This window comes from Pimephales promelas, chromosome 6, assembly GCF_988280905.1.
Source record: "Pimephales promelas chromosome 6, fPimPro1.hap1.1, whole genome shotgun sequence".
NCBI lineage: Eukaryota > Metazoa > Chordata > Actinopteri > Cypriniformes > Leuciscidae > Pimephales > Pimephales promelas.
Genome location: NC_142774.1, coordinates 34,760,628 through 34,782,500, shown reverse-complemented (window position 1 = coordinate 34,782,500; position 21,873 = coordinate 34,760,628). Strand labels below are relative to the sequence as shown.

Genomic DNA, 21,873 nt, shown 5'->3' with positions numbered 1-21,873 from the left:
AGAAACAATAAAGAAATCATAAAAAAAAAAACCATTCATCTCAAACATCTTCAAACTTTAAGCCTAAAACAACATCAGCTCCACTGTTTTTGGACCCTCCGTTACACCTACGACATGTAATTATGGGAATTCGCTGACTCTTGACCTGCCCTTAAAGGCACTCTATGCAAGATCTGTACCTTAATATAACAGCTTCAAAGTCGTTTTGGTGGTTAACAAAGTCATAGTAGGGCGAATCATCCTGGTAGGAAAGCTTGGGGGGGACGCCGCCGGAAAAACCAGCCATGCAAGTTTGAGAGTGGCGCCCCTGACACAGCGCGTGAGAATCACGAAATGGTTTACGGCAACGACGTCACACGCATCAACAACATCATACTGTATGAAGCTACTTTCGAAACAGGGAAAGAGAATCGGACCGGGCTAGAAACCGGACAAGAGTCCACTCGGTCGGGCTTTCACTCGTTGACGCGAGCTTAAAAGCTGCACTGGATTGTAACTGCGATGCTGACCTGGCGATCTTGTTGATGGACTTGTAAGTAAATCTCTTATTTATAAACTTGTTTGTATTTGTATACTAGTTGTTTCTATATTGTATGTTGCTGCACTGGCTTGTGGTATGTAATTTTTTACGGTGCTGTTCATTCATCCGTTGTTGATAATAAGACCAGTTCAATAATTCTCACATGTCTATAGCTTTCGATTACCAGAGCTTTAAGCAGACTTCCTAAAAACAGTCGTTTCTCTTAGTCTTGTTGTTTTTTCCGTTATGTTTTATTGCCGAGCTTGCCACAAGAGCTAGTTTGCCAGCTGAACTCAGTGTTGTGATGTGTATTTATCACGTATCTTTAGTCCTGTGTCTGGTTCGGATTTCTTATGACGTGTGTAAGTTACTGTTATATCAAGTTTATCTGACTAACAGTACACTTCCCGACTGTAACTTCAAATTGTGTTGATTATGAATCAATCAAATCTTGACGCTGTTGATGTTGATTCTTGCGATTACCATGAGGACATAGTCAATATCTCACATAATTATTAGGACATATATAAGCCTAGAGGTTGTAAATAATTGAACACAATTTGCTATTATGATAAATTGTAATCATGTCTAAATCATAACGTCCAATGTTATGAAATAATGCGACGTACATTTAACTTGATTGATGTCATCTGACATTTTGTAATTTTAACATTACAATCAAAAAACATGAATGAAATTATACAGTAGCCTATACACTATAGGCTATTTACTTTTGATTTTGCAGAAATCATGTAAAAACGCTATAAGCCAGCAAACGCGATAGGCAACTTTATTATTAAAAAGCAGTCTAGCACTTGACAGTATATGCAGTAACAGGGGAATAACGGTTATTTACGACAGTGCAAGTACACCACAGCGGCTCTAGAGGTCACTGTTTTACAAAAAAAACAGAGAGTGCATAGTGTGCCTTTAATGGACGCGCCACACTTAAAGGCTTCCTGCTTTCACTTTAACCAACAAGCTGTAGAATCATGTACAAAGAGTAAACACACTCATATAAACCATACAATGCATCTTGATCAGAATTGCAGAGAAATTAGTATCATCAATCGTAAATATATTGATTTTTTTTTAAAGTTTCAGATATTAAAAATATTTGTCCAACAATTTTATCTGTCAATAAAATGAGTGTGGGTGTATAAAACGAGTTATAAAGTCAGAATTGCAAGATAAACTCGCAATTGTGTGTTATAAAGTCAGAAATGTGAGGTGTAAACTCGCAATTGTGAGATAAAAAGTCGCAATTATCTTTCGAAAATGTTTTATTCTGGCAGAAACATGCTTTCATAGTTCTTTCTATAAGAGCATAAGATATTGTATGTTCAGATACAGAACATTTAAAATATTCATGAAAGTTTTGTGAACATTATCAAAAATTCTGGCAACTATTAAAAAAAAAAAACGCAGGTAAATAGTTAAGGTAATGTCTTTCCCGCTTTCTGTCTCTGTTGCTTTCTTTCTCACACCACAAACTCAGCAAATGCTGTGCTTTAATTATATATTTGATAGGTGTCGTAGGAGAGGTCACACTGCAAGAATGTGACCCAAAATGTCTGGCACTGTCAAAACGCTAGAAATAGCAAGTGACACAGTACACATTATAAAATAATAAACATTCTAAACTAAACAAACTGTGCTACATTGTTGTCACACGACCTTATTACATGAATCTTTAATCTAGTTTTGTATAAAAATATCTTAACAGTGAGCTCTGGCCTGGATTGAACACATTTGACAAAATGTGTTTTCCAATCCCGTCCCTCGCAGTAAAACAAGTGTCTTGCTCAAGGTCACCACAGTAATTAGGACGACATCTGAATGATTCTGATTGCAATTAACGATTCTGGATCCTTCATGATTCTTTTAGAACGTCTGAGGCAGCGCTGGACAGTAACAGAGTACATTTACTTACTTTTTGTACAATTTTGAGGGATCTCTCGAGAATCATTTTTGGGGAGTACTCATGACTTTACTCAAGTACATTTTTGAGAGGCAAATATTGTACCCTTTACTCCTCTACATTTCAATCCATAACCATGAGCATTATGTAACCCTCACCCTCAATTTGTTGTTTGAACCACATGACACGAAAAAAGATTCGTTCATTTTGATGAACGAGTTTGTACAGGAGAGTCACGAACGCGCATCACAGAGCAAGACGACCATTTGAGCTTATAAAACTTAAACTTTGTTATATGAAGAGTTCAGATGCAAAAGCCTCTAAGTGCCATTTGAAATTTTCTTCTAGAATGATAATTTTTATCAAGCTTGTATATTTAAGTTCAGTGATTTCACTTAAATGGCAATGATAATTACCTATTAATTGTTATTTAAGTGAAATTACTGAACTTAAATATACAAGTTTGATAAAAATCATCATTAAAGAAGAAAATTTCAAATGGCATTTAGAGGCTTTTGCATCTGAACTCTTCATATATATATATTTTTTTTTTAAATGAGTGATCGTTTTGCTTGATAAGACCCTTATTCATAGCCTGGAACCGTTTAAAGCCCTTTCAACAGTTTGCAGTTTGAACTGAAAGTGTCTTTTGGACCTTGAACCGTTTGGTTCCCATTGAAGTCCATTATATGGAGAAAAATCCTGGAATGTTTTCATCAAAAACCTTAATTTCTTTTCGACTGAAGAAAGAATGACATGGATTTCTTGGATAACACGGGGGTGAGTAAATTATCACCAAAAGTTTTCTTAAAAGTGAACTACTCCTTTAACTATAAGGGCCATTTCCACTACACCGTTTACACCTAAAAACTGAAAACTTATTCTGCCTTTTGGCCGTTCATTTACATGACAGCAGATTTATGCCTTTTTGCAGTTTTTAAAAATGGGTTTCAGAGACCGTTATCGTCTCTATGTTAACAACAAAACACAAATTTATGAAACTGGTGGCGTCATGCATATTACATGTTCAGTCTGTAGGTGCTTAATATTTCTTTACAAAGTGGCATCGCCAACTACTGGCTTGGCAGCAGAATACAGCGTTTTTAGTTAGATATTAAACTGAAACAAAAATATATAAAAACTAGACTTATTCAAACTTTTTTAAATAAAAAAATAATTAAATAATAATAAATAATACAAATGACAAAATCAAAAAAAAAATTGCAACAACTTTACATTTAAAATGAAAAATTCAGATTTTAATTAGACCAATCAACCTTTTTATGTAAAAAAAATAAATAAATATGACCCCTCTTGAAGAAACAAATTAGATGAATTAGATGAAATTTATTTGCTGGTCTGAGGAAATCATATGGGTTTGAAACGACCCAAAGGTAAATGTTGAGAGAATATTCATTTTTGTGGAGCAAAGTATTCTTTTATGACAACAAAACCACGTCTATTGTTTACAAAAGATTTTCTGAAAAAGAAAGAATGCAGCTGTTGAGTCACAATACATGATTAAAAATGGCAAATCATTACAGATTAATTTGTTAACACTTTAAATGGGTTTTCTGCATTGGAAGAAATTATTCCCAGCAGTCTGCTGTTTTACTGCACATTTTTGTCAAATGTACGAGATCATACAAACTGCATACAGTGTTTGTGATTTCACACACACTCAATCAATTTCTGCACTCCAATTGGTTATTCATTAGATGGGTCTCGTAGGAGGAATGCGAACCAAAATCACATTGCCAGATAAGATTCATCGCAAAGACAATTTATCAGCCAGTTACGTGTTCCAAGACAACAGATTTTGCCTTAAGATGAAATAAATCTCACAAAACTTGCAAATTTTGTCTTAGGCAAAAAAAAAAAAAAAACAGTGTTGAAAATAAAACTCGGCTTTAAGCAAAAGTTTGCTCTCATTAATGCACAGAAGAAACAGCTGAGGTATTAAAGAAATCTCCTTTGTGATCTTTCTCTCGCTACTTCTCCCAACCATATTCTCCAGAAAACTTTACAAACACGAACAAGGGTGAAGCAAAGTGAGTGATGAAGTTTCAGGGAGGAAGACGGTGTGCCGGGGCAAATGAAGAGCAGAGGAGGGAGAAGAAAGGACACGAGAAACGGCGGATGAAAGGAAAAGAACAGGATAAGCATGAGGGAGGAAGTGAGAATGAGAGACAAGTCATGAAAGATTTACATCATCAGGAACTGACAGAGGAACACCAGCAGCATCAGATGCATGCAAGAGAGAGAGAGAGAGAGAGAGAGAGAGAGAGAGAGAGAGAGAGAGAGAGAGAGAGAGAGAGAGAGAGAGAGAGAGAGAGAGAGAGAGAGAGAGAGAGAGAGAGAGAGAGAGGAATGGATAATTCAAAAACAACCCAATGTTCATGCATGAGCAGAAGCCACACACATGCATATGACTATACATTTGGATTGGAGGCGCATGCTATTCTGATCATCTGTCACTCTTAATATCTGGATCTGTAATTGAACAGGAGAAGATAAAATGCCATGAAATAAACAGATGAACCCCTCTTCTTCTCTCAATGTGCATCACTTCCTCTGTCAAAGAACTCAAATATCACTTCATGAATATCTAAATGAATTTGGAGCAGCAAGGGTAAACATGTTTAACTCTTCATTCATAATGGAAGGGTTAAAACATCAATGTCTGATTGTACTTGCGGTTTTTGATGTGGATTGCACTTAATTTGCCCAAAATGTTTGAAAAAATTACATCTTTTTCTCACCCTAATGTAATTCTAGACCTGTATTTTATGGTATGATACACTCAAAAAAAAAAAAAACTTTTTAAATGAACATAAAAAAAAATCATGGAAAAGTTTTCCACGTAATTAACTTGCTTTATTTCAGCATTATGCAATTCGGTTATTCCAGCTGAATGTCCTTACGTTGAGTCAACTTAATGTACTAAGGTTGATTCAGCTTATTTACTATGGTTGGGCACAGCTTAATTGAATATAAGCTGTGCCCAACTAATAATTGCAATGTAATTGAACATTAAACACAATTACGCACTATAAAGTCTTCCCCTTTTCTCATTTTCTCAAAAACACAGAAAATAACACTTAATTTAGAAATGTATTCTCTCTTAAGTCAGCCATATGCAAAGCATGGGAACTAACAAGCACAGCCCAGTTTCAGTTAATGCAACACAAATCATTCAGGTAATCCAACACAAACGGTTTAAGTAATCTTAAATTTTAAATATTTAAGTAGATTGAACACAATCAATTAAGTTTGGACAAAATGTATACTGTAGATTTGTGCTGCTTAAGCTCGTTTTAATTAAGCAATTTCTACTAGCAGCAAAAATATTTTTTTTTTTGAGTGTATTTTGTGAAGAGAAAAAAAATGCCTTAGTGTTTTTGGTACATAAAATGAAAGTTCAACGTATTTTCTATTGTGGACCCCAAAATTCTTCGAACTATCAAAGTCATACATTCACAGACATGCTTCAGTGAGCAAGTACAGTAAGACATGCTACTTCTGCGCATGTAACATACATGAATTAACCCTTCGTAGCAGATCTATACAGGTGGAGCTGGGGAAGGTGGAGGGTTTCTGGGAGCGTGCTGCAAACTGCAAACAGCAACACTACTAGTATTTGAATGTTGAGCCGCAGCTCATTGACTACTTATGACATGGCAACCAATCAGCTGTGCCATATAGATAATGATGTGATCGCTCCCAAATTAGTTAAGGACCTATCAAGCCTTCGCCATCAAGAGTTTCATGCCAGAACTATAGGTAATTATTCAGTAAGAATGCAGTTATCAAAAGTGACAGTAAACACATTTATAATGTTATAAAAAAATATGTGATGCGATCTGGGAAAACCCACCACATGGTGAAATTTGACATATTACAGGTTTTGAGACCATATTAAAGCTGAGTTCAAGCCCTTTCCAAATCTGTTTCTATTTATTTTATCGGTTGTCTGTAACAAGTTGGCTGATCGCTACGATTTTCAGAAACAGAATTTTGAGAAAAAACTGGTTTAAATGAACTGGCACACCGACTGACGCTCCCTTTTTTATTGTCTTTTTTCATATCACATATTTTAGTAATCATCATAGATTAGATCATAGATCATATCTCATTCGAAAGCTTACGAACTCAAAAATCAACCAGTGAAAACCATTTTGAAATTGGACGATTGAGAGGCGAGCAAGTTCTTATTAACAAGCAGCTTCAGACTCTGTTGTTCTCTTGTGCTCCGCATCACACCACACGATAACACTGGATTAAAAATAAATAAATAAAAACTTTTTTTAAAATTTTTTTATTTTTATCACTTTAAAATTCACTAGTTTACTGCGAATTTTTTCTGCAGTAAACTAGTGAATTTTCCCAAGTTATATTCGGAGATGATAAACAAGATGTTATAGAATAATAATTTAATAAAAAACAAAATTTGACAAAAAAATGATATTCATTCTATTACTGAAAACGTACCAGCGTGACATCCGACGGGTTTTCCCAGATCGCATCACATATATAGTGTATAATATATGCTGTTTTGAACTTTCTATTCATCAAACAATTGATAATAAGAAATGTCCCATGGACTGCATCACAGGAGTAAATGACATTTTAAAGGGACACTCCACCCATTTCATTAAGAATAGTCGTGCAACACACTCTCATTTTCCCCTGAGACGAGTGAAATACGCTATTTACCTTTTTCACTTCCTCCTACAATGACGCAAAATTGCCATTTTACGCCATATAAGAGGATTTCAGTAAAGACTACAAGCACTAGTTCCCACCCTTTCAAACCCGCCCATAGGGGGTTGGGCCTAATATGCTAACAGACCAATCACAGATCAGTGCCAGTGCGTCCGATTTCACCGGCAGAAACTTTTTGAAAATATGGACGAAGGTACTGAATACGCAGATGGATGCATTTTGGATAGGGTTGGGTACCGAAACGCGGTGCCAATAGGGAACTGGTTCCGTTGTAAACGGTAATAGAACGAATAAGGACGAAAATTTCGGAAGATACCGAAGACAAAATGCTCCAAGGTTTGGCTGCATTTCATGTGTAAAATTACGCGTCAGAGTAAGTGTGCCGATTGTCTGAAGCCCATAGAATCACGCCAATCCATTGGCTGATGGCGCGGGTGCCGCCTTGACGATCATACATCGTCATATTATATTAGCGCGCATTATCTGATTTCATTGTGCGAAATGATTTCCAGGCAGTAGCGTAGAGTGGAGCTCAACTCTATTCTACATTGATGGGCGGAGTAGTGGGAGTGGCCTGCGGAGCTGAGTCATTTTCTGCCTTTTATCGGCCAAGAAGGACCCAAATTAGAAATTTATGATACTATTCTACATATTTGACCCACTTTCAATACATATTCATGTCTCCACCGGTGGAATTACCCTTTAAACTATATTTAAAGAGAAAACACTTGTTTTGATATGTAATAATGTTTCACAAGATTACTGTTTTTACTATATAAATAAATGCAGCCTTGGTGAGCATAAGAATCTACATTCTACCAAAAATCGTACCGACCCCAAACGATAAGCATTCAGTTCCCAACCCAGATCTTTAACTACTAGGCTAAGGCCATTGGGGACATGGGGGGGGGGGGGGGGGAGAGGACACAGCTGGTGGGATCACACTTATACATTCCTCACAACTTCGTCTGAAACAATCTTTGAAATCACACAGCTATAGAACTTTTCAGCGGTCATGATGTACAGTTTTCTGTCCGATTGACTGAGGTATTGAAAGAGAACGACGCTGAGATTGTGCTGTGAATGAAGCATGTAAGACAAAGATAAAGTGAGTGGAAAAAGGACAAAACAGAAATTACAAAAGGATCTCTATCCTTTCTACTTTGCACTCCAGCACCTATTGACCCTCTCCACCTCCAGTGTCAATCACCTTAATGAACAAGAAAGCGAGGTAAATAGAGGCCAAGTGAGAAAGAGAGGGATGTCCACTCCATAGTTGTAATTCCCTGCAATTTTTTCCCACTTACCCTCACCAGACAAAATAGCAGAGCTGCCTCTTGGCTTTGTCAGGTAATTCACACACTTTAAGTCAATCCAGTTTATTCTTCCAGACCGGAGCAGGCAAGGGTGAGGAAAATAAGTCTAAAAGCCAGAGACTTATTTTTGCAGTCTTCCTGGTGTCTGGGTGAATTCATAAGAGCTGGATTTCACCATTTCCCTCGAGAGTGCTAACAGACTTAGCTATTAATATACTTTCAGGGCTCATTTTAATCGAACGTATCTTCCTGTTCTGCCGGCAGAGATCTTTTGATCATGCCAAGAACGCAGGAGGAACGCCGGTTAATTAAGAAGTATGACCCAAAAGAACTTCACAGATCAACTTTGAACACTGTCAGTGAATGGCAAATTGCTCGATCAGGCAAAACTTTTAACATCTACATCTAGAAGTTGTGGTCCTTTCGGGATAGTTCAATTAGAGTCTAGAATAAAAAAAGGGTGTTTTTCTAGTTTAGTTTGGGGTTTTTCAACCATTTTGTACAGTGAATCTCATTCAAATAGCTTGTGAAACCATTCCATTTTTAATCACTTAAACCCAATTGCCTAAAATATACTTAAAAATCAGTTTCACAAATCATTGACTAGAATTTGTTATCCTTGTGTTTCATGAATAAGCTGCAAATGTCAATACCACAAAACGAGACTTTCTGACGTTGTTTTGCTTTCTTTTTTATCTTGTTGAGCTTAGTAGACCCTCATATAAGGCCATACATGCATAAAAAATTTCTGATGGACCAGGATCTTCTGATTTTCATATAGTTTTTCATCTAGTTTCATTAAAACTTGTTTATAGTTTTTGAAATGTCAAACCATTTTGCACAACCAGCCTCATTCATACTGTGGTTAAAACCTTGTTCATAAAAGCCTTGTTCATCAAAGCACAATCTCATTGGTCCAAAATCCTGCTCCACATATTAAACATCTTACAAGTTCCGATAGGCTGCGATATAGTCATTTTGTGCAAGATGTGAGCACAGAATAATTACTTGGAAACAGCACAAGACTTTCTGAAGGTAAATACTAAACAATCTTTAATAAATAAGGATCATCAATTAGGTAAAAAATTCCAACAACTATACACTCCATTGTTCTGGATTGGCATCGACATGATCTCAAGTCCCGTGTGTCTGAGTGTGTGATCAGTTTAGTTGTCTTTTTAGGAGTATATTTTTGGCACTTATTTTAGTCGCAGCATGTCTGGTCATGTTTGATGGTCTTCGTATTTGTTCTAAAATATGGTTTTAGTCTGCATTTAGTTTCCACGAGTTCAGATTTTCATCAATAATAAATTATGATTTTACCACAGATGACTAACTAAAACATACACTCTAAAAATGCTGGGTTGTTCTAACCCAACTTTGGGTCAAATATGGACAAACCCAAATGTTGGGTTAAAAATGTAATTAAAAAATGTAACCCATGGCTGGGTTTGTCCATATTTGACCCAAAGTTGGGTTAAACAAATTCTAACATCGAGTGAGCCACTTTGCACGTCTGAAAGTTATACAGTATGAGCAGCGCTTGTATATCTGACCTCTTAACGTGCATGTTAATTGACGTGTAACGGCATTAATTAATTAAAAGCGTCAAAGTCATCCAGCCACAGCGGACCGAATTAAAGAGGCGACTCTCTGAGGGCTCTCAATATCACTGAGTCATACCACAGATCTACCCTCAGAAACTCGACGTGTTCAAACAGACCTCCAGTCAAACTCATTACAGCTGTGAGTATATCCGTGAAGGTTAGAGTGGGATCTGAGATCTGAAGATACCTCAGCATCTCCGAGCCGTTTAAAGTTGTGTGGTTAAACTCGGGTAATTGGGTCATGAGGTCTGTGACTCCGAGTCATGCCAAGAGAGTAAACACCAGTTGAGAGTTTTTAAAGTTATAAACAACAGCAGGGGGTTTAAGAGTTGTGCTCATGTTGAGGATTCATTTAATAGTTCACTCAATGTTTATTCCTTTGTGCATTCATTCATTAACCCTTTGGCACCTGCGATCATGCCGGTGTGATCTGAACGTTTAATGCATCATACGGACTATATAAATAGATGCTGTGTTTTAATCATATCAGATTTTTTTTCTGAATGGACCAGCTGACGCTCATAATTCATATGAAAGGTATCGACTAATTTTCTTCATTTCATACTGTAACTCCTAAAACAAATGAAGACATAACAGTCACTATAAGTTTCTCACAATACAATAGTGGTCAAATACTGAAACTTGAGTCTTGATATCATTTAAGTGATGTATAGTTTGTCAAGGTATAACATTAAATCTGATAGTAACTTTGAACTAAATAAAAAAAAAAAAAACACTTCAGAGCGCCGGCGCATTGGACTGAAGGTTAACTGGTTGGCAATAATATTTTACAATTTTTTCAATCATATAAATGCAGACTTGGTGAGAATAAGAAACGTTTAACATTACATGGATTAGAGAGGCTCAGGATGCTGCTGCTATGAAGCACACTAACAAACATGAATTAATCCAGTTTACTGCCTAGCTGCAGGAGTGACTCATAGGCAGCTTGACTCAGGGACATGTCAAGTAAGACACATTCAAATAAAAGCGATCTGGTGTAAAGCCACATCGTAAAGGGAGGAAGAATAAATAAAAACAAACAACGTGATGCAAAAACTATTATAAACACTCTCCATGCGCACAGATATTGAAGACCTTCAGGGCTGAGGCCCAATGGAGTTTTAACATGGGGGATAAATTGCCTCAGACTTGACACTCAATGTGGGGTAAATCCAGATAACGGTTCAAAGTACATTTTGTTAAAGTCCCCCCGTGGTGGAAATCAAGAATTTAATGTTGTTTTTATGTCTGTGTGGTGTTTTTAATATGCTTGCATAAGTCAAAACAATTGCTGAGTATTTTCTCCTTAAAACTGCATTGAAGCAAAGATGAGTTTTAAGGGATAACATTATTGATTAGAGGGGGACTTTAACTTCTAGTTGCACATTAACATACAGATGGCATCAAAGTTAAAAGCAAGGACTAAAAACCACAAATGTCCAATTTAAACCCTTCCTAAAGCAAGAAATAAGACTTCGTCTCCCACATTTAACTGCAGTATTCCTCCTTTTTTGTAGTTACTTGTTATTTAACAGACACTTTTTAATGGAAAAGTTCAGAGTAACTGCATGAGTTGCCCTGAAGCAATGGATTTAAATGAGACACAACGATAACAGAACCGGATTTTTGATTTTAGTAGGTTTCTTTGAAATCCATCAGAAGTCCATATTCTTAAACAACACTCCCTTGAAGAAGATCCTGAACACAGAACACTCTTTTATTTCTTTATTTCACTGTGGTCAAGTACTATCAAACTTTAAAGGGGAAAAGTAATGGGAAAAAAAAGTTGTTCTCTTGCACTTTGGCGATTAAAGAAATGCATTACGTGATCTTTACCAGTAACCAGAGGTTTGTCAATCACAAAAGAAGGTGTTTACAAATATAATCCGTAAAAGTAGTGTCGCACAAAACTAAAATATCATTAAGAGTAAGGTTGTTCAAAATTATTTCATAAAAATACAGAGCGCAGAGCTGTTGCCTTTGTATAACCTCCTACATCAGTCACTTATCAGATTCCATCACATCGGCCCCAATATACTACAAAAAAGCATTTGATCATAGCGATGTGGATATGTTTGCACAAGCTCTGAAATTCACACCTACAGTACATCTTTGTCACTTTTTTTATATAGCATTTCATCCAAGATGTCTTAAAGCTCCATAGGGTTAAAGCATCATAGGGTCCTGCTATGTGGTTACTAAGGTACTAAGGGTGGTTGTTAAGGTGTTGCTATGCTCGGTTTATTTAACTAAGGTGGTTTAAAGCTCTTTAAAGGTGTTCATGTTTATATTTGTGTCTGACATGGTAATGTTATGTGGTTTGAGATATGAGGTAATTTAACGGTCTCTCATGGCTGTACACGTTGTGTTTTTAAGGGAAATGTGGCTTTGGAGATGCTCTGAAGGGAGGGTGGGATCTAATGCTTTCAAAGCTAGCTCGCTACTACGAGCCTCTGAAGATTCCCTTCCCTACCTTTAGGCCGTGTGTCCACCAAAGCGTTTTTTCATGCGCCTGGCCTACGTTTTAAATTGTTTTCAATGGGAGCGCCGCGTTTTTTAAACGCCATGAGCATAACAAGGTGCTGAGCGTTTTTTCACGCTGAGGCGCCGAGCACCGGCCGTTTTTTACTGGTCGCCGAGAGTTGAAAAATGTTCACCTTTGGATAAACTGCAGCACTCATCACTGTCACTTCTTACCCAGTTGTCCAATCACAGTGGAGGAGGGGCGGGACTAATACCACACCGACCAACTGTCACAATATTCGACATCAAGCAACAGAACTAACCAAACAAAATGGATGAAAACTACATTTTTTAGTATGAAAGAAATTATCTACGAAATCAGTTACAAGTAAACTGTGCCGCGGATATTCTGTATCATAGCAACGAAACGTCTCAACGGAAAAAACGCTGCGATGTCAAAACGCTTTCAAGCGGCCAAAGCACAACGTCTTCAGCAGAACGTCGGGCTAAAAAACGCTTTGGTGGACAAATGGCCTTAACCAGAGAAGACTTTCACATCAAAGAAGGCGGAGCCTCAGAGCACACCTTCCTATTACATCATCGCCACCTATAGTAGTTTAAAGGTGTTTAGCAATCGTTTTCGGAAAGTTTACTTTGGAAAGTTGTTTCAAACTAGTGAAATGAACTCGAAACGAACTTTATTTTGTAAACAACATCGAAACCAGTTTTCACCAAAAGTATGTTAGGGACTTTATAAGACAGCATACAACAGAGCAGCCTAGTATGTTATATAGCAGAGCTAGAATGTCTACAGTGGAAATTACAACAATTGTATCACTCAGGCCCATAAACATACACTTACAGCCTCTACAATATGAACAGAGAAAAGGACACAAACATCTTTAGTGGACGGTAAAGAGGGATGAAGCGACCTTTCAGTAAACTACTCAGACAATAATGAGTCTCTCTCTGTCCCTCCCCCCTCTCTTGCTTTCTTTATCTCTAATGATTTGGTTAATTCTCTTGAAGGAGACTTTGGCTCATGTTGTGTGAGTCAGCTGCCATTGTGAGATAAAATTTTGGCCTGCGTGTTCTAACTGGCAAAGACAAGACCCCGCTGAGGTCACACACAAACACACGGACGGACACACACACACCGAACACAGCCTTGTGCCTGTAATTAAATATGAAGGGGAAAATCCTTGAGGTGAGTAAATGAAAAAAAAAGATGAAGACAAATGTAGACTAAGAGGAAGGGAGTGGGAAGCATGTTCTACTTCCACTACTAAACGTATCTCAGAATCAACTTAAGTCAGTATTTACATCCGCTAAGAAGATAAGATTGTGGAATGAACCTTGTTATAAGTTGGAAAACAAATAACGATCTACAACAGACAAATTGGGAGAAAACTTTCCAGTGGAGCCTTTTTGAGGAAGGAGGTTGCTTAAAAGTGACTGTGATAGATACTGACATACAGTAGATCTCCTGAAGAGAAATGACAGAATGAATGTCTTTTAAACTTCACCTTCTAAAGCAACAGCAAAGTCAAATCCAGAATATCCTGACAAACACTCGAAGGCAGGCTGACAACAAAGATGCAATACACTGAAACAGCTAACAAAATTTGTACTTGAAGAGAACCAACTATATAAGATATTTGGTACCACTTTCTCGGAGGTCTGTATAAAGACTTATAAACATATTCGTAGTGCTTCATAAAACATATTATAGTCCATTATATGCATGATTTAACTCTAATTGTGCTAATTGTGTATTTAATGCATACTCATATAAAAATTCTTATGGAAGTACTATTATGTATTATAATATACTACTAAAACATCAGATAATATATACTAATATATACTATAATATACTACTAAAACATCATATACTACTAAAACAACAGATTAAAAGGTGAAATAAAGGCAAAAGTATGATAATGCATCAAGGAAGTATTCTATACAAATGTATTGTATACAGAGGGGACTAAAAGTCTTAAAGGGACTTTGACGATGTTAAAGACAATTAGAAGTTACTGTATGATATAAATGAAGAAATATTAAAGATTTTGCACTATTATAGGTCACTGATCAAACTGACTATGTTTAAACTTCTTTGTAAAGGTCAAAAGTTTTCGTATCATGCTGGATGAAACGGATAATCAGGTTTTGCACAAACTTGTAGAGTCCCTGACATTTTAATCACAAAAACGTTTAATTGCAAATTAGATCAGCAGAAGCATACTAATTTGTTAATATGAAAAGACTAAGAGCAATTTCACTAGTGGTGATTTTATACAGTGATTATTAATTATACTGACTTTATGGTTTTTGATTACGGAATCAGCAAAAATAAATAACATTCTGCCTTTAGAGACGTGTTAATGTGCAGAGATTTGATTTGAGCGTTCATGCATGATCATTAACAACATAAAGCTTTGCTGTCTGATGTTAGTATACTTCATCATAACTCCTACTGTTCCATAACACCATCACCCATCACTCACAATCACAGCAGGCCTGTGTTTCATCAAATCATTCTATTTGATTTGATTTGATTTGATTTGATTTCATTGAAACAGAAAAGCAGGAGAGTATTAAACTTACAGATTAATCAGATATATGAAAATGGTGGCTGGACAAATTTGGCTGTAAATCTCATCTAAAGATTAATGAGCATGTAATTTTCCAGATGTGTTAATCCTGAGCTGGATATGTTTTAATCTTGAGGATTAGATGTTTGGGACAATGATAAACTTGACTGGATTACAGTCTTCACAGTTAGTGGCAGTGTTTGAAAGGTTTTGCTGATTAAGGATGAAATTTGCAATATTTTCAGAGAAATAACATGGGCATTACATACAGTAACAAACTGAGGTAAATTCAATAATTCACTACTGTCTTTTGAAATCAATACTTTATTCTGCAAGGGCACAAAATTTAATTAAAAAATGCCAGCAATGTTACTAAAGTTTTATGGGGCTTTTTTTTTTTTAAATAAATGTTTTTGAAAATTGTTAAGCAGTACACCTGATTTCAACATTGATAACGAAAATAAAATGTTCTTTAACGCATAGTTTTTTAGAGGTTTTTACTTCATCGGAATGGTACGAAACTTGGGTTTTGGAATTTGGAGTGTGAACACGAAAAACAATTCAAACAAATTTAATCTATTGTAAATGTTTGGTACTGCGCACAGACAAAATCTTACTGAAAGCTTATGGTTTGAGATATCGACCTCAAATTCAGGTTCATTTCTTTCATTTCTTTCTCAAATTCTTTCATTTTCTCACTGTTTTAGAGTAAAACGTGTTTTGGAATATACATTTATATACATTATATATCTGTATATTATACATATATTATAAACTCTAAAAAATGCTGGGTTGTTTCAACCCAAATTTGGGTCGAATATGGAAAAACCCAAATGCTGGGTTAAATGTAATTAAAAAATGTACAGATGAAAGTGAAAGTTTAAGTTGGGATAACATTTTTAACCCAACATTTGGGTTTGTCCATATTTGACCCAAATTTGGGTTGAAACCCAGCATTTTTTAGAGTGTACACACACACACGCACACGCACACACACACACACACACACACACACACACATATTTCAAATAAGAATTGAAAATTGCATTTTTGTGAATTTTTCATAACAATAAATGTAAAATTGTATAACTTTCCTAAGTCTAAGAACAAACTAAGTCTGTACTACAAAGCATTAAAGATTTATGAGTTTTAAGTTAGAAATGTCATTTTCAGGTCCATGTTCAAAAAGTGAATAAATGGATTATAAATACTGCATAAATATTTTTTAGTACCATAAATCCCTCTCAAACCACTTTTCAAACTAAAATATCGCACAATCCTTTCATTGACAAAAAAAAAATTGCGACTCGCGAGAGTTAAGCTCAAAATCAAGAAACATTTATTTCAGAACGATTAAAATGATAAATCACATGACACTGAGAACTAAAATAATGGCTGAAAACAGGAGAACAATTATTAATCAATTACCTTCAGACAATAAAAATTTACACTGAAAAACAACAAAAATACAGAAGAATTAATTTTGTTGAGTGTATACAATAAAACAATAACTCTCATTTGATTTTGATTTGACTCTCAAATGTGATAACATTACATTGTCTAAGTGGCCAAGATGTCGAAACGTTCAGAAAAAGGAAGAGGGGCTGGGACAGAGATAAAGAAAGATAGAAAGCTACTAGTCGTATCCCTAGAGACAAGAAGAAGAAGGAACAGAGATTCTGTCAGACAATTAAAAATGCATATGACACTAGGGACAAAAGTCTGATGAGTTTAGATTTAAACCGTGCATAATCAACATCTGGCACGCGAGCACTGGCAAACAATGTAAATAGAAAGAACAAGAGACAAGAAAGAGACACAGACTGTCAAAATACTTCTAGAAGTTTAAGTGCGTGCACTCATCATTGACAAGAATCTCATTTTACTTATTTATCCACTCACAGACCACCAAAAACAGATAAACCTGATCTAAATAGCACACACCCCCACCAACTGATCCAGTGGTTTCATCAAGCATCAAGGTCTGTCAGTAAATGATAGAGAAACTTTATCTAAGAAAGTTTGTAATAGCAAATTTATAAATGAAATCCAGATGGGACTAATAATAATAAATAGTATTTTTAAAATATAATTAAATTATAACCAAAGTTAAAGAAGTATCAAATTTAGAAATCAAACAGAACAGAATAAAATGTTATAATATCAAACTAGGTAAACCTGTTAACTGTGTTAAACATATTTTTTCCAATTTATTATAAATAAAGTGAGATCAACCCTTGAATTAAATGAATTAAAAAATTCTCTAAGGTTCATACAACATTTAAATGCCATCAGCATGCTGATATTGTTGCTATTTAGATGGGCGACATGCATGCTAAAAGCACAATTTATCCATAAGTGCATACGCATATTAATGAGGTACTACTCTTTCTCTCTCTGTCTTTCTCTCTGCAGATGTCATCATCTGGTTTCCTCTGGTCCAGATGGATGCTTATACCTCTCTTCCTACTCAGCCTCTCTCCACCACTGACAACATGCAGAGAAATGAGTCACACACAAAACCACTCATATACTCGCAGAAGACAGTGAGAGCTGCTGAAAAAGTCAAAGTGACATGCTAGCCTCCATTTCCATGGTTACATACACTGATAAAATTATAAACGCAACACTTTTGTTTTTGCCCCCAATGTTCATGAGCTGATCTAACTGTGCGTTCACACCAGACGTGAATAGCGCGTCAAATTCACGCCTACCGCGTCTAGTTACACGCTTGAACACTTTGAATCGATTCGCACGTCAAGAGCGAAATTGACAAATACAAAAAATTGGAAACAAATACCGCGACGATGACCCCCTACGCCGCCATTCTGCTCTCCAGAGCAAATACAGAGCGTTGACTCTCTCGATGAATGGACGATCAACATAAAAAAAATGTCCGCCAACGGATTTTCATTCCAACGCGCGTGGCACTTGAACACTTTGAATCCATTCGCATGTCAAGAGCGAAATTAACAAATACAAAGAATTGGAAACAAATACAATTAAATTGGAAAAAAATACAATTAAATTGGAAAAAATACTGCGACGATGACCCCTATGCCGCCGTTCTGCTCTCCAGAGCAAATACAGAGCATTGACTCTCTCGATGAATGGATGATCAACATTAAAAAGATGGTCGCCAATGGGTTTTGATTATGACACGCGTGCCGCTTGAACACTTTGAATCCATTCGCATGTCAAGAGCGAAATTGACAAATACAAAAAATTGGAAACAAATACTGCAACAATGACCCCTACGCCACCATTCTGCTCTCCAGAGGAAATACAGAGCGTTGACTCTCTCGATGAATGGACGATCAACATAAAAAAGATGGCCGCCAACGGGTTTTGATTCCGACGCACGTGGCGCTTGAACACTTTGAATCCATTCGCACGTCAAGAGGGCGAAATTGACGCGTGTCAATTTTGCTTCAAACTTTTGTTTTTTACACGCGTCAATTTCGTTCTTGATGAACGAATGGATTCAAAGTGTTCAAGCGTCACGTGCGTCGGAATCAAAACCTGTTAGCGGCCATTGATCGTGCATTCATCGAGAGAGTTAACGCTCTCTATTTGCTCTGGAGAGCAGAACGGCGGCATAGGGGGTCATCATCGCGGTATTTGTTTCCAATTTTTTGCATTTCCATGGTTACATACACTTATAAAATTATAAACGCAACACTTTTGTTTTTGCCCCCATTTCTCATGAGCTGATCTAAATGTGCATTAACTGTGCGTTCACACCAGATACGAATAGCGCGTCAAATTCACGCCTACCGCGTCTTGTTATACGCTTGAACACTTTGAATCCATTCGCACGTCAAGAGCGAAATTGACAAATACAAAAAATTGGAAACAAATAGAGCGACGATGAACCCCTAAGCCACCGTTCTGCTCTCCAAAGCAAATACAGAGCGTTGACTCTCTCGATGAATGGAAGATCAACATTAAAAAGATGGTCGCCAATGGGTTTTGATTCTGACATGCGTGCCGCATGGGGGTCATCGTTGCGATATTTGTTTCCACCAGACCCTTTGGAGGGGAACCCAGCTTGGCGAATTTCAACATTTGCGTGCTCCAGGAGCTGCGCCTGGATGATGGCCGCTTTCAGCAGCACTTCCGCCTGTCCCACACCCAGTTCGATGACCTGTTGTCCCGCGTCGGAGCGAGGATCACCCTAGCCCTCATCCACCTAATCTGTCATTTATTTTTGTTTTGATAATAAATGGAGCCAGCCTCCAAAAGTGATTAACCTGTCCTGTGATTTTCCTCTCTCTCACACAACACTGTCCAAACACGAACTTATGCACTATAGCATTGTTGGTCGTCTTTACATTATAATAATATTACATATAATCTAGATATGGAATACATAGCATTCAATACAAAATGAATATGTTTCATATATTGAAATCAAATTGTGATAAAATATTTGTTCCCTTTCGAAAGTGAATTCGAACTGCGTCAAATGTCGCTTTGGGGAACGCCTCAGGCGTGACAGGTGTCTGAAATCACAATCAAATCACATTGACCGGCAACAGCCCATGAATCATTAATGTGAATAAAAAACATGCGACCTGGAAGAATAAAAGGGCGCTTTGCAAACATGACAATATTTTTTTTTTGTCTTCAGGGACTGTTTTGTCTGTAACCGCTTCGAAAATCAGGTTTCAGAAGTGTGCAGACCCGTACTCAAGATATCTGAAGCCGGGTGACACACACACAAACTGTGCATTTTTCTGACTGGGAAGGAAGAGCGCACACAGGCAGTTCTCGAGGGAACATGTTACCCATTGAGCATGTTTGGGCCATTGATCCTAAACTATAGGTGCCTAAACTTCAAGGTTCGATGTTTTAAAATCCATACTTTATGATGCTATCTCTCTTTGATCCATGTCTCAAAATATTCATATTAATATTAATGTTGAGGCTTGTAATGTGAGCATGATGTGATATAGTTCTGTTAATATCAAAAGCATGATATTTGTGCTAATATATACTGTATTTACACACACTACTGTTGGGGCCATTAAGATTTTTGTAAAACAAAATGTAATATTGTTCAAAAATGCTTTCTTTTTTTGCTGAATATATTTGATCAAAATAAAGTAAAAATAGGAATACTGAAATATTATTACAATAAAACTGGTACATACTTTAATTGTAATTGATGGCAAAGCTGAATTTTCAGCATCATTAATCAGTATTAATATTAATATCTTAATATTTGTGTGGAAACAAAAACAAAATCAGGATACTTTGATGAATAAAAAGTTCATAAAAAGTAATACATTTATTAGAAACAGAATCTTAATTGTTACATTATAAATGTATGTCTCTTTTGATTAATTTAATGTGTCCCTCATTGCTGAATGAAAATATTAATTTCTTTAAAAGAAATAAATCAGATCTTACTGACCCCAAAGTTTTGCCCAAACAATGCTTAATTTACTTAAGTTTAATTCTGTTTCTATTACGATTCATTCCCTTCCAAACATATATTCCTATGCTGTACTATCTACCTCTACCACAAACTTTAAAGAAATCAAACACCAATATCTGTCAAATCTAAGTATATCCTGTGTTTTAAAAGCCCTGCTGAAATTTTAATATACCAGCAACCGAAGAGTCGCCCCTCCAAAAGGCTTATGAACCAATATGGACTAATAATAATAATAAAAAAATATCCAAAAAGCTCTTAAAAATTCTTAAAGGTCAATAAAGAGAGATATACAAATAATTATAATAAATTAAGTAAAAAGCCGTAATCTTGGGGTTCAAAATTCCTCCTGCTGTCAGCTCTCTTATTATTATTCTTTGTTCTTCTCCTTCTTGTGTCCTTGTCATATTCATTCAACTCAAAACTCTGTTTGTGGAATCTCAGGTCCTTTAAAACAACTTCCAACATCTCCAACTAAATTTTTGATTAGAAAAAAAGACAATTCTCCAAATGGTGGATTTGACTGACAGCTGTGAACTTCCTATCCCCTACAACACTACAGAAAAACTAATGACTAAAAGAGATGATGGATGTGGAACACTTTCCTTAACCTTTTGTTCCTCTAGTTTTACAATCATTCTTAAACGAAATTTAGCAAGGTCTTCTACAAAGTACTTTTTTTGTCACAGCACTTTAAAAAGTATCTGGTTGTTTAAACAAAGGTATGAAAAAAATCCAACTTTAATTAGGAGCTAAAACAACTCCCTCCTTCAGTCCCAGTGGACAGACCAAATGAATATCCTTTAAAAACCAAACGACAGAATGTGCCACACAACACAAGCGGTTGTTTCGGCAGCATATTGACAGTAAGGAGAAATGACATGGCTGAAAATGTGAAAGGTGAATCAGAGGGTCAATGTGTTTAATTTAAAAAGCACATACACTTCACAAAAAAGTCAATATTTTGTCCCAGAGAGCCGATCTGAATGAGAACAACATGAAAAATATTACCATTTCACTTCACAATTTTAATCACATCACAGAATCACAGAAGATAACATAAAATAGGCCTATATATATATATATATATATATATTCAAGACAATCTCCTGAACTCCAAACTGAATGTCAGAATGGGAAAGTAAGGTGATTTAAGCAATTTTGAGCGTGGCATGGTTGTTGGCGCCAGACGGCCCGGTCTGAGTATTTCACAATCTGCTCAGTTACTGGGATTTTCACACACAACCATTTGCTAGAGGTCAGAGGAGAATGGGCCAACTG

General features: G+C 36.3%; 1 protein-coding gene across 3 annotated transcripts in view; it reads right to left on the bottom strand.

The window, feature by feature from the left end:
- sdk1b (sidekick cell adhesion molecule 1b) overlaps window positions 1-21,873 on the bottom strand; it is a 269,066-nt gene that overhangs the window by 105,568 nt on the left and 141,625 nt on the right. The window lies entirely within an intron of this gene.